Here is a 12,656-nt window from a genome sequence, read left to right as displayed (position 1 = left end):
ACATTCATCAAAGGACCCAAATACGGCTTATCATTGAATGAAGCTTTGCTTGGCCGAACTATGACAAAAGTTGATCTGCAGCAGGGTTTTCCAAATTTTGATATATTCGCCGAAGAACATGCATCAGGCCCTAAATTAAGAGAGAAAAAGCTATTTCACTTGATTTTCAGCAAGGAGAATAAAGCTAAAGCAGATATAATTACAACGTTTAGGAGACAAAATGTTAGTCCATTTTTCTTTTTTTCCAAAATCGTTCTGCGTATTTTTATAATTTTTTGAATGCAACATGTATTAATTTATCTTCATTTGCTTTTCTATAGAACGTTGGCTTCTTCTAAGTTTCAAGATCAGTTTCAACAATTGTTGGCAGAGAAGCTTTTGACTACAATCTGCGGAAGAATCTTGAAGACTGAGTTCATAGCCTCAAATGAAAATATTTCTCTACATGCTCATTTAGTGTATTATTTTGATGCTCAGAAACTTTTTTCTGAATTGTAATTGCTGCGTCACTTAGTTTATACTTTTTTCCAGTGAATTATAGAACACTTTACATATCTGGCACCTCGAAACACTCTTGTCCAATATTGGAACACTTCTTAAATCCCCAGAACCTTGGAACATTTTTGGAACATTTTTTCCAAAACATTGAATATTTAGGAACATTTTAAAATGTTCTAATGGAACATTCTGAGTTGTGTTCAACCAAATCTTCAGGAACATTTTTAGTTGTTCTCAAACATTTTTTTGAACAGATTGAAACATTTTTCTAAAACACCACAAAATGTTCTGAACATCAATAAATGTTCTGAACAAATTATTTGGGAACATTTTAAAAAGTTCAAAACTTTCATAATATTTCTAGTAATTATCCAGAACATTTTTAGTTGTTCTCAAACATTTTGTGGACAGATTGGAACATTTCTCTAAAACACCACAAAATGTTCTGAACATCAATAAATGTTCTGAACAAATTATTTGGGAACATTTTAAAAAGTTCAAAACTTTCAGAATAGTAATTATCGGGAACATTTTTAGTTGTTCTCAAACATTTTGTGGACAGATTGGAACATTTCTCTAAAACACCACAAAATGTTCTGAACATCAATAAATGTTCTGAACAAATTATTTGGGAACATTTTAAAAAGTTCAAAACTTTCAGAATAAAGTAATTATCCAGAACATTTTTAGTTGTTCTCAAACATTTTGTGGACAGATTGGAAAATTTCTCTAAAACACCACAAAATGTTCTGAGCATCAATAAATGTTCTGAACAAATTATTTGGGAACATTTTAAAAAGTTCAAAACTTTCAGAATATTTCTAGTAATTATCCAGAACATTTTTAGTTGTTCTCAAAACATTTTTTGAAATGTTCACACTTTGGAAATGTTCACAAACTAGTCCGGGAACCTTTTGAAATGTTCCAGAACATTCAAAAAAGTTCTAATAAAAAATGTTTAAGACTCAGAACTTTTTTTGGACTAAAAAATGTGAACATTTGTTCAGAACATTTTTAATTGTTTAAGACTCAGAACTTTTTTTTAATACTTCGCAAAATGTTTCTAAAAAACAGGAACATTTTTAATTGTTTAGAAAGTCTCGAAATATTTTTTTCGAACAATTTATATTGTTTAAATGTTCACATGTTCGACTTTTTATATTTGTAATCCACCGGCTGCACCACTACCTGCGAAAGCTCATGACACTGAGGAAAACATCTAGCACATCCAGGGAGGAGGTCGAGAAACTTCAGATGGAGAACCGATCCCTCCGCGAGAAGGAGGAGAAATCCTCCAGCGAAATGAAGAAGCTCCAGCGGGAGAATGCAAAGCTGAACGAGAGCATGAAGAAGTTGAAATCCGAAACCGAAGAAAATCGCGTTGGGCCAGAAATTGCGGCCCAGGAAACAGCTTGACGCCCTGACGTCCACTTGACGGAGTCGGACAGACGCCCTTCTGCGATATGTTGCCGTACGCTCGCCCGAGTTATGAATAGACGCGCCCCGTTTCCTCACCCTCGTTCTCCCTTTCTTTCAGCGCCACGCCAGTGTCTAGGGTGACGAGGACCGTGTGCCTGCAGATGGGTCTATTCTGTGCGCATCGGTCTCTGAGCTTCTGTGTGGGTTTCAGGCCTACGAGGAATCACACCACGGTTCTTGACGTCGCGCGATCGTTGCGGTTCAGGCCTCACGTGTGTGGGTTTTTTGAAGGGAACATGCAGAGCCGCAAAGTTTTGGATTCAGAAGAGGAAGGCTGCTTAATTTGCTTGCTGAACATGCAGACACCGTTTTCAGTTCAGAAGCAACCATGGCATTGATCTTAATAGTTAATACTTACTACGCAGACGCGTGGAGGGGCTACCATTTGTAGCTGACGGCACTATATATGCAGTACGTAGTAAGAAACAGTCGCGTGGACTTGGATGACATGGGCAGTACGACTTGGCTCCACTCCACCCTCCCCCCCCCCTCTCTCTGAAGAACGATATGGGAAATTGTTTTGCTCTCGACGGATAAGAAGCACATTAGATCGCAATCTGCTTGAAATGTCATGGAGGAAAGCGACTACATTTTCTAGCTTACATCTTCAGGACGCAAGCCACGTTACGCCCTTTTGTTTTCCCTTTCCATTTTTTTGTGATTTGTGGTACTAGCCAACACAAAGCTGGTTCCTTGGTTCCAGGCATGTGTGGGCTAGCAGGCATCTGCTGCGCTGAGAGCTGAGCTCCTTGCTTCCAGGCTCTATTGATATGATCGCCATCAGAGCACACTGGGATCGATGATACCTGCTAACTTTCAGGATCGTGAAAAGAGATCGATCGATCGATCGATCCTGCTACATGTACAGGTGGGGTTATCCATGACCAAAAGGTAGCAAATGCTGACTGGTACTGAAAGGATCGGCTCCTCTTGGCTCCACTACGCCCTGACACCTCCGAGTTCAACCGCGTCGCTTTAGCTTGTCCCGTCACTTTCATTATTTCACGATCTCACCCCATGTACATCTAGTTTATCCAAGCAATTAACTAGTAGGCAACTGGCGGATGAATGACGATCCTGAACATACTTAACAACGAAACACCCATCCGCCCGTCGCGGTGGAATCAGTCAACCAAACCATACAGTTTGATATACTGCTAACCACTGCTCGATCGTGTTGCCATCGAACCCTCGATCGATCTGCGTTTTCTTTCTTATATACGCTGCTGGTCAAGAGTTGCAGCGGTCGCATGGTTGGAATAAGGAGGAGGAGGAAGAAATAAAGCAGGCGTCACGGTCGCCGTGTGGCGATCGGCAGTGCTGAGAGCAACCGGGCGGGTTTATCTTCGCTCACCGGGGCCCCCCTTCGTTGGACGAGCCTCCTCTCGTCCGAAGTATAAGACGCCGGGGCGTAGTGGGTGTCAGTGTGTCCCGGACGCCATGCACACTCTTGTCTTGACAGGGACTGCAGGTTTAGTTTTCTCTTCTCATCTCATCTCGTCAGTCATCAGGATTATTTTTGGGTTATTAGGCTGGTTTTCCTGTGACTCCGTGCGGCATGACATGAGAGCCGATTACTTACTCGGAGGGCAGTCAGTCATTGGGTGTGGCCGTTGGAGTCTTGCTAGTGCAGCCAAAACTGCCAGAGTATAAACTAAGACTGCCGCCGTGCCCTGCTCGCTGGGCAGACATGGACACAGGAGCGCTGATTTTAGCCTGGGCAGGTTGCCAGGCCTTTGTTGCCCAGCTCGCCGAGGGCTTTGTTTGCTCTGTGCTGTAGCAGTGTAGAGTGCAGCGCAACCATCTTTGTGTGGTTTTATTTTTCGGTTTTCGAGGGATGATGGACCGCATGGGTTTTCCGTCCAACATGACCTGAGCCCAGCCCGTTGAGCTCAGGTTCTGTGAAGACTGGGCGGTGCCAGCCCAGTAAATTCTCAGCAGATCGAAATTGGCCCAAATAATGGAGCGAGAGGAAATTTTTTATTTTTTTTATTTTTTTCGATTTATCAAAAAAATATATATTGTCAAATTTCGATCTGCTGCCCAAATATATATTTTTTTGCAAAATTGTCACCCTGCCGCCGGTTCGTTTGGCGGTAATGAGATACCACCGGATGAACCGGCGGTAAGGACTCTGGCCCACGGCCCATGAAGCATATCGCCGGTTCATCCGGCGGAAGCTACCTACCGCCGGATGAACTGGTGGTAGGTGCTACCACCGGGCTACAGTGCGGCTATAGCCGGCTATAGCCGCACTGTAGACGGCCTGTGTCCTATCGCCGTTTGAAACGGCGGTAGGTACTGCCATATTTTTTAAATTATTTTATATGCTCTCAGTGCTGTAATTAATTGTTTAATTATTTTATAGGCTGTTTGTACTGTAATTATTTTCTTTACGTTTAGAGATATTTAAGAAAATAATAGAGATATTTAAGAAAATAATAGAGATAGCGGAGGTTAGGGAAATATTTTTTAAAAAATTAATACAAATTAGATTTAACTCTAATAGAATGTGAAAATATATTTTTATGAGATATTCATGAGTTTCAATTACGATTTTGATGTCCTGTTACCTTGCATCAGATTCTTCTGCACCCCACTATAATTAAAAATGTGGGAGGACCTACCGCCGTTTGAATCGGCGATAGACATGCGTGAACCATGCCTATAGACCAAATAACTCCATCTATAAATAGGACATCGCCCCATCTCATACGAAGTCACTAGCCATCGCTGCACCATGTCTTTCTCTGGTTCTACCTACATTCCGTGGAACAAGATTAGAGAACCTGTGCCTCAAGGAGTGCAGGTTCCAATGTGCTTCTGCGGTTCGTTGTGCAAGCTGATGGAGTCTAAAGTTTTGGGCGATGACTTCGGCCGGAGGTTCTTCATGTGTGAGAGCTACGAGTACGATCCGCCAAAGCGCTACGGCAAGGACAAAGCGAAGGTATCACCTCGCACTATCTAGTTTGCGCCTTTGGAGTTCAGTAAGTTAATTCTAACTCGGCTTGGAAATAGAGTCCACCACCTCTTTGTGATTTCATACAGTGGCTGGATACGGAGCAATCGACCGAAGCTAAGGAACACGTTGAGCGCGAAGCAAGGTGGGCTGCGGAAAGGTGGCAGCGAATGCTGCGAGAGGAAAAAATAGTGGAGAAGCACAAGAAAGATAAAGAAGAGACCCAGAAGAAGATCGCAGATGTAGAACATCGGCAGGCGGAGGAGCGTGAAGCTGATAGGGAGAGGAAGCGAGAGAGGGCCCGGGCCCGCCGTGCGAAGGAGGCGGGGCCCGAGGCTATTAGGAAGGGGAAGTATCATCGGTGCACTCAGTAGATGACTATCATGTAATGTTCGAATTTCATATTTCCTAAGGCATGTTAGGTCTACATGGAACACGACGTTAGCGTGTTCCATGTATATGCCAGTGCAATGGTTTTTGTAATTTCAATGTCTAATTAATCTGCATTGTGTACTTTGTATTACAAGTACCCATTTCATAAAACGTGAGCTACAACTAGATTTTTCAGAAGCATTGGTACACAAATAAACTTTTCAGATTGACGTGATGACAACTCCATGGGCATATATCGGCCAGTACACATAATAAAAACAAACAAAACAATCACCGTTCATACATTGAACACAAATAAAAAAGTGGTCCATACAATTCAACGCACACAACACTTGACATGGCATGTCAGGACTTGTTGCAAGCTACGGTAACGAGGTCCAAGACTAAATCTAACATGCCTTAGGTAATTCGAACAAACGTTACATTCTTTATTCAGACGGAGGAGTACAACATCAATCATTCACGGGCAGTACCCTTATCACGTCCCGCCATGTCTGCTTTTGCACGCTCGCATTTGCGTAAATCTTCATTCACTTTCTTCAACCACTCCATATATTGCTGATCATGATGGGTGATCCACGTGTCAATCCACTCATGGAAATGACACCAATGAGTATGCGTGTCATCACCAGCGTACTTTTGCAAACAAGAAACGATTAAAAATTAGTAAAAATATCAAAAGCATATTTACAAATTAATCTATACCTGTGATGTTGCACCTCTTTTTTGGACTTACTCGATATTCTTGCAACACCAATACCTCTGGCCAAAAGTCTCGTAATCACGAGATATGTTCGGAACACAACGCATTTGGCAATAGCAATCGGGTGGCTCTACACCTTTTGGCCATACCTTGCAATCTGTAATACATCTATTGGGATCGTTAGGAGAGAGTCCTAAATTAGCCTCCATTTCCCGATGGAAAGCTGCCCGGGAGAATGAGGAGCTCATAGCTGTTTGTTTGGACTAATTAAAAAAGTGAAACCTGAATTGGAAGTCTGTGCTCTCGGCAACCACAAGGTGGTCTTTTATACACGCAGGGCTGCCTGCATCGTCCAAGCACTTTGAACATAGATATTACCTCTCACAGCTCCACAGTCGTCCACGCTTCTACATTCGCACGCTCCACAGCGCGCACTCATTCCACTTTAAAAAACAACAGGACCTCTCACTGCTCCTACCTTCACTACTGGCACGCTCCACAGCGCTCACTGCTACCACTTTAAACACGGACACGACCTCTCGTTTCTGACTTCTACCCTCGCACGCTCAACACCGCTCACTCATCCCACTTTAAACAACGACACGACGTCTCACTGCTCATGACTTCAGCACTTCCACGCTTCACAACGCTCACTGGTATCCCATCGAGCGTACTATCGCACTAACCTAATCGTCGTACTGTCACTGCATCGACCTACTCGTGATTATTGTACTGCCCCGACACATCCCATCGCCCGGAACACCACACGGCACCGGCCTAATCGTCACAATGTAAACCATAGGAATTACATCATAATACAACGTTAATGAAACACAGAGCAGACATGCAGTGGCATGGCAGAACCCGTTGCAACTACGGTAAACAGATTCTGAACTAAGCTAACATGTCTTAGGTAATTTAAAAAAACACAACAAATACAACAATGCAGCATGTCACTAGCACTAGGTAGTCCTAATAGCCGTACCCCCACGTAGCAAACTCCGTTGAGCCTTCTCCGCCGAACAGCTGCAATAAGTAGGCCTCGAAGTGCCTGGCAACCGTAAAGTTGTCTGCGTCTGCCCTCATGTAGTCCGCCTTCAAAATAGTACGAGTCGTCAATGCAAATACGTAGGAATATAAGTACGGAAAGATTCAACATTTATGTACTCACACTGAACTGTAGGAGCCACCTCTTTGTCGGTCCGTGTGCGTGGTTCGCAGGCAAGGTCCGGTACGGCAACGCTAGCTCGTTGCGCTGAACCCCGGCGAACCGAGCCAAAAGGTCTTCGCGCCACGAGAGTCCCACGTCCTCTGCACCCACGGCTCGTCCAGCACACGGCAAGCCTAGAAGCATCGCCACGTCCTGAAGAGTAGATGTCATCTCACCGATCGGGAGGTGAAACGTGTGCGTCTCCGGACGCCAACGGTCGAGAAGTGCCGCGAGGAGGGACATGTCGAACTGAAACCGTGGAGCCCTGTCCCTAGGTCGACGTGCAGGGTCGGCTATATCTCCCTCCACAAGTCGCACAATCGGGAGAAGACCTGAAGCGCGTAGCCTGCATCGCGAAAATGAAAATCAAGTTAGAACAAACGGTTACGGAAACAATTAAAATATGTGACAAATGTAACCCGTACCTAGGAACCCAGCGACGGTGTATCGGCATCGTCAACATGGGCACACGAGCCCGAAACGTCCCTAAGCTTATGCCACAGACCGCAGACATGTACGACCGGTGACGCTTGTCGACGAGAGCATCGAGCAACTCAGGGGTGGCTCCTTCCTCGTGCGCCATACCTGTATAATAAGATTTATTACAAAAAATTTCAGAACATAAATAACAATATTAAGCATAATAACATTAAGTAATACAACAAATTTTTAATAAAATACTAAATAAAACATAACATAATAAAGTAATAAATGATGCACAACAAATTACATATCATATAACTTCAATTTCCAATTACAGCAACAAAGTTGAATATACGTTTGCACCACACATTACAACAAATATTCGTACGCCAAGACGAAATCAGTTTACGACATATTAGTTCTTAATATTACATAATTTAATATCGAACATGATTCAATAGAGAATGAGACAGATGACAATCGTCATCGATCACATAAGGCCATCGTTGTTAGGACGGCGGCCACGACAACCCGTTGCCTGCGTTGCCGGATTTGGAGCAGCTTCTGATGGGCCTGCTCCATCTGTGCGGCCACCATAACTCAATGACGTACAATCCTTGTACGTATGACCCGTCTCATGGCACATCGAGCAGAGGCGGACATCTTGACCAGCCTCCGATCGATCCATGTTATTTCTAATGTGTTTCTTCTTGCGTCGGCCCACACCTTGAAACATTTCTGTATCTGGATCCGGAATGTAAGTTGCATTGTGTCCAGGATAGTTATGAAGTCTCCCAGGATGCAGAACCCATAAATCTCATGCCTCCAAGTCATCCAAATAGTTTCCTTCATGAAGTAATTTGAGACATACATACGAGGCTATAGTCCACCAGCTTCAAAACAGGCAGAAATGACATGTGTGCACGGCAGGTGCAGCAGCTTTGGCTTATGACATGAGCAAATATAAGCATCAGGACGGAGAACACACTCCTGCACATGTTTCTCACGCCGGCCCCCATTCGGCCTTTGTCCCTACACATCACCTCGTACCGACGTTCCATAGAGCCAACTGGAGTCACCCGATGTAAACGGGCCTTTTTGAAAGCTTTCTCCATATACTCCGTAACCTTGTATCCGTAAACTTTGCGATTATCGACCATATCTTTCTGTGCCACAGCGTAACGGTCCCTAAAGTACTCGCAAGTGCGATACAAGAAGAACTCCACGATCCCAACAAGTGGCAATGATCTTACACCACGCAGCACCCAATTGTATACCTCGGCTAGGTTCGTAGTCATTAAACCGTACCTAGCACATCCTTCATCAAACAGTAAAGCCCATTTCTCTTTTGGTTCGTGCTCAATCCACTCCGAGAATGTCTTAATTGCCCTTCTCCTTTTGCGCTTGACATTCGAACCGTCTAAGCCCACGTCTTCAAGTGAGACCTGGTCGTCCTCCTCTATATTGACAGATCTCTTCGCTAGCTCCGCCGTTTGCTTTTTTATTAGCTCATCCAATTTTTTCCATAGGAAGTTGAATTTCCTTTCCTGATTCTGGCTGCATAACCGTTTGAATAGCTTCATAAGGGTTTTGTTCTTGAACTGGCTATGAAAGTTTGCCCCCATATGCCTCATGCACCACCTACTCTTTAGGTCCGACCAAAGTGCTGTCCTACTACGCTCAGTATAACCATTCTGTATGTCATCGATTGCTTATAATATACCCTTGTGCCGATCATGAATCAAACACACGTTCTCTACATCTTTAACAATCATCTGCTTCACCCTCTGCAAAAACCAATACCAAGTATCCCCTGATTCCTTCTCCACAAAGGCAATTGCCAAAGGCAACAATTGTCTGTTACCATCAGTTGCAACAGCTGTGAGGATTGTGCCTTTATACCTTCCTGTCAAAAATGTCTCATCTATACAAATGACTGGCCGGCAGTGCGGAAACACCTCAATGCAAGCGCCCAAGGCCAAGAACGACCGTTGGAGTACCTGCTTTCCAGGCTTCTGGGCACATGGATACGTTTTCAAGTCATAGTAGCTACAAGGATTTCTAAGACATATAGTGTGCAGCAATGCCGGCATATTGTGATACTAAGCTTCATACGCCTCCACCTCATCTGCAGCGCTTTCTGTTTCGCTCTGTAAGCTTTGTTGTAGCTAATTTTATATTTAAACTCCTCCTCAACAGCACAAATGATTGACTTAGGTTCATAACTAGGATTGTCCACGATCAAAGGGTACATGTAGTTAGCTACGAAACCTGCACTGAGGTTGCGGTGCTGTGGTTCTAATTGCTCAAGTAGACATGTGTGCTCCACAATTTTTTTGACCTCCCAGAAATCCTGCCACTTGCCCATAGAAGCATACACCCTGAAAGGACATTCGCTTCTCACACAATGCACGTCATATGTTCTCGGACTGCTCTTGACAACTTTGAACTGTCTTTACAAAGAGAGCGTCGACCAACATTTTATAGCTTCCTTCATGTTGTCACTGTTGGCATAAACCGAACCGATGCATACCTCATTGTGCCTGTACTCCCAAGGGACCGCTTCACCTTCATTTACACTTAATTTTTAAAAATTATACCCGGACCAATTGTGTGGGACATGATAATCTTCGTCATCATCATCATCATCATCATCATCCGAGAAGTCATCATTCATTGCATTGTGCTGTTCTTCACCCTCCCTCTGAAACTCTTCAACTATCTCTGGAATGTTTTCCCCTTCATCAGCTTGACCAGTTGCTTGACGAGGTTCGTGTGCAGCATGTCTATCATCTTCTAAAATCTCGAGTTCACCACCTTCTTCATGAGGTTCATGCATCGTCTCAGTTTCTTCCGATACTATATCTCCCAGGCCTTCATGATCCCCGGCCGCTTCAGTTCTAAAACTAATCTTCTCGAATGCTTGAACAAACAACACAAGCGGTAAGCCTCGGCTACTACTAATATTGACATAGTTCCTCCAGTTTTGCGTCCCTTCAAGCGGCAATAGCTCCCAAAATACTGGTTTCCTTCGACTGACCACTGCCATGACAGAGATCTCATGTTCATCTCGACTAAGGCCGAAAGCTTTATATAGCCAATTGGATATTGAAATCCAAGTCCTCTCTCTAGCTCGGGGTACTTTTTTTGTGATCGGGCTAAACTCTGACAAATCTACCCCTTCAGGACCATATCTAACTTCTCCTGACCCATAGAACACTTGAAAATACAAATCATCTGACATGCCTGCCAATATTTACGACAATAATTACTCGTCCTTAGAATTTAATCAACGCTAATAAATAATTTTGCTATTTTTACATCTATCTTAATTGTTTCTCTACAATTTCTATTACTGACATATATTCATAGGGTTTCTATGTAATATAATATCAATTAATAATATTTTTATGAGACTAATATGTCTGTTTGGACTCATTAATATTTATATATGAAATTATATTCGTCTGTAAACTAATATTTTCAATTTCATGTTCTACGATTTCATATTCAAAACAATTATACATAAATCACCAATATTTATTAAAACTATTTCTACATCTAAAACTATATCTAAATCACTAATATTTCTAATACTAATCTACAAATTATTATTAGTAAAACTAAATTTTAAAATATACCTGACACACTATGGTCGCGCGAACCAAAGGGCGAGCGCGCGACCGGGGCAGTGCCGGCTGGCCAAACCCCGGCGCGCGGGGGCCGGCCCTCACCAGCCGCGACGCGGGTGGCGGAGCGGACGGGCCGCGGGGCTTGGCGGGCGGGCGGCGCGCGAGAGCGAGCGGCGCTTGGCGGGCGGGCGGTGGCGCGGGGAGTGAGCTGGCGGGCGGGCGGCCGGGATTAAGAGGGGGCCTTACCGCCGGTTAGTCCGGCGGTAGGTTGTTACCGCCGGCTCATCTGGCGGTAAGCGCCAGCTACCGCCGTTTCAACCGGCGGTAAGTTACCGGCCCACGAAGGCCCATTGGCCTGGCCTCTTACCGCCGGATGAACCGGCGATATGTTGTCAGGCGGTGGGCCAGAACCCTTACCGCCGGTTCATCCGGCGGTATCTACTTACCGCCAAACGAACCGGCGGCAAGGTGACAATTTTGCAAAAAAAAATTTGATATATATTTTTGATAAATCGTAAAAAATAATATAAAAATAAAAAAACCTCGAGGAGAGCGATACGATGGATGGTACCGCGGCGGCTCTGGCCCATCGACCAAAAGCCTGGGATGAAGCGGTTCCATTAGTTGGCGGTCAACAAACTTTTCCAATACCTTTTTTGTTTTTTTGGAATACTGACTGTTATTTTTTACTATTCTCAATATATGAAGGGACAAAATTTTGGGCGATAACCGAATGAAGTCGCCTATACGCCCTGCGCACGTTTTTTTGCTTAATAATAAAAGAAAAAGAAAAGAAGACGCACAGCGCACGGGTGGACCCGACCCCACCAATCGCAAGTTGGACTGGACCCGCCCGCGGCGCACACGGAAAGCAAAAGCATGCGGCGAAACCAGAGTCGGCAAGTGGCCATGGAAAAGAGCGCAAATGCTATTGTTTAAGCAGAGCCAGCAGAGAGGTGCTCTGAATTCCTCGTCGGGCCAACCCCTGTTTCTCGCCACTTGGTGAATTGGTCTGCTCTGGTCTCGCCAACCCCTGCTGCTGCGAAACCAGCGGCGATAAACAAAGCCCCGCGCAAGCTTCCCGGTGCTGCTTGCCCGCCATCATCGGCGGCAATCGGGTAGGCGAAAGCTGCCATGATCGGACAAGATGCTGGAAGCAAGGTAGCCTCTTTATTTACGTACTCTCTTTTTGGCCCCCGAGTAATACGCACTCCGTCCCCACGAAAATACGGCAGCCGTCGGTCGGGGGCTCCCTCTCATCAAAACATTAGTGAACATGGAACAAAATAATCAGGAAAAAAAAAGATATCACCATCAGCATGAAAATTAGCGAGGGGCGCACTTCATAAGCCAGCCATC

The 12,656-nt window shown here is 44.5% G+C and overlaps 1 long non-coding RNA gene across 1 annotated transcript; it reads left to right on the top strand.

Moving 5' to 3' along the window:
• The first annotated feature begins 136 nt into the window (after positions 1 to 136).
• On the top strand, positions 137 to 607 carry LOC120648781. The gene is made up of 2 exons (XR_005665084.1): positions 137 to 222; positions 321 to 607. It is a non-coding gene; the product is annotated as an uncharacterized LOC120648781 (long non-coding RNA).
• Positions 608 to 12,656: the final 12,049 nt, after the last annotated feature.

The sequence above is a fragment of the Panicum virgatum genome, chromosome 9K (genome assembly GCF_016808335.1).
Source record: "Panicum virgatum strain AP13 chromosome 9K, P.virgatum_v5, whole genome shotgun sequence".
In the NCBI taxonomy this organism is placed as follows: domain Eukaryota; kingdom Viridiplantae; phylum Streptophyta; class Magnoliopsida; order Poales; family Poaceae; genus Panicum; species Panicum virgatum.
The sequence above is the reverse complement of the archived record's forward strand: the minus strand, read 5'-3'. Positions and strand labels throughout refer to the sequence as shown.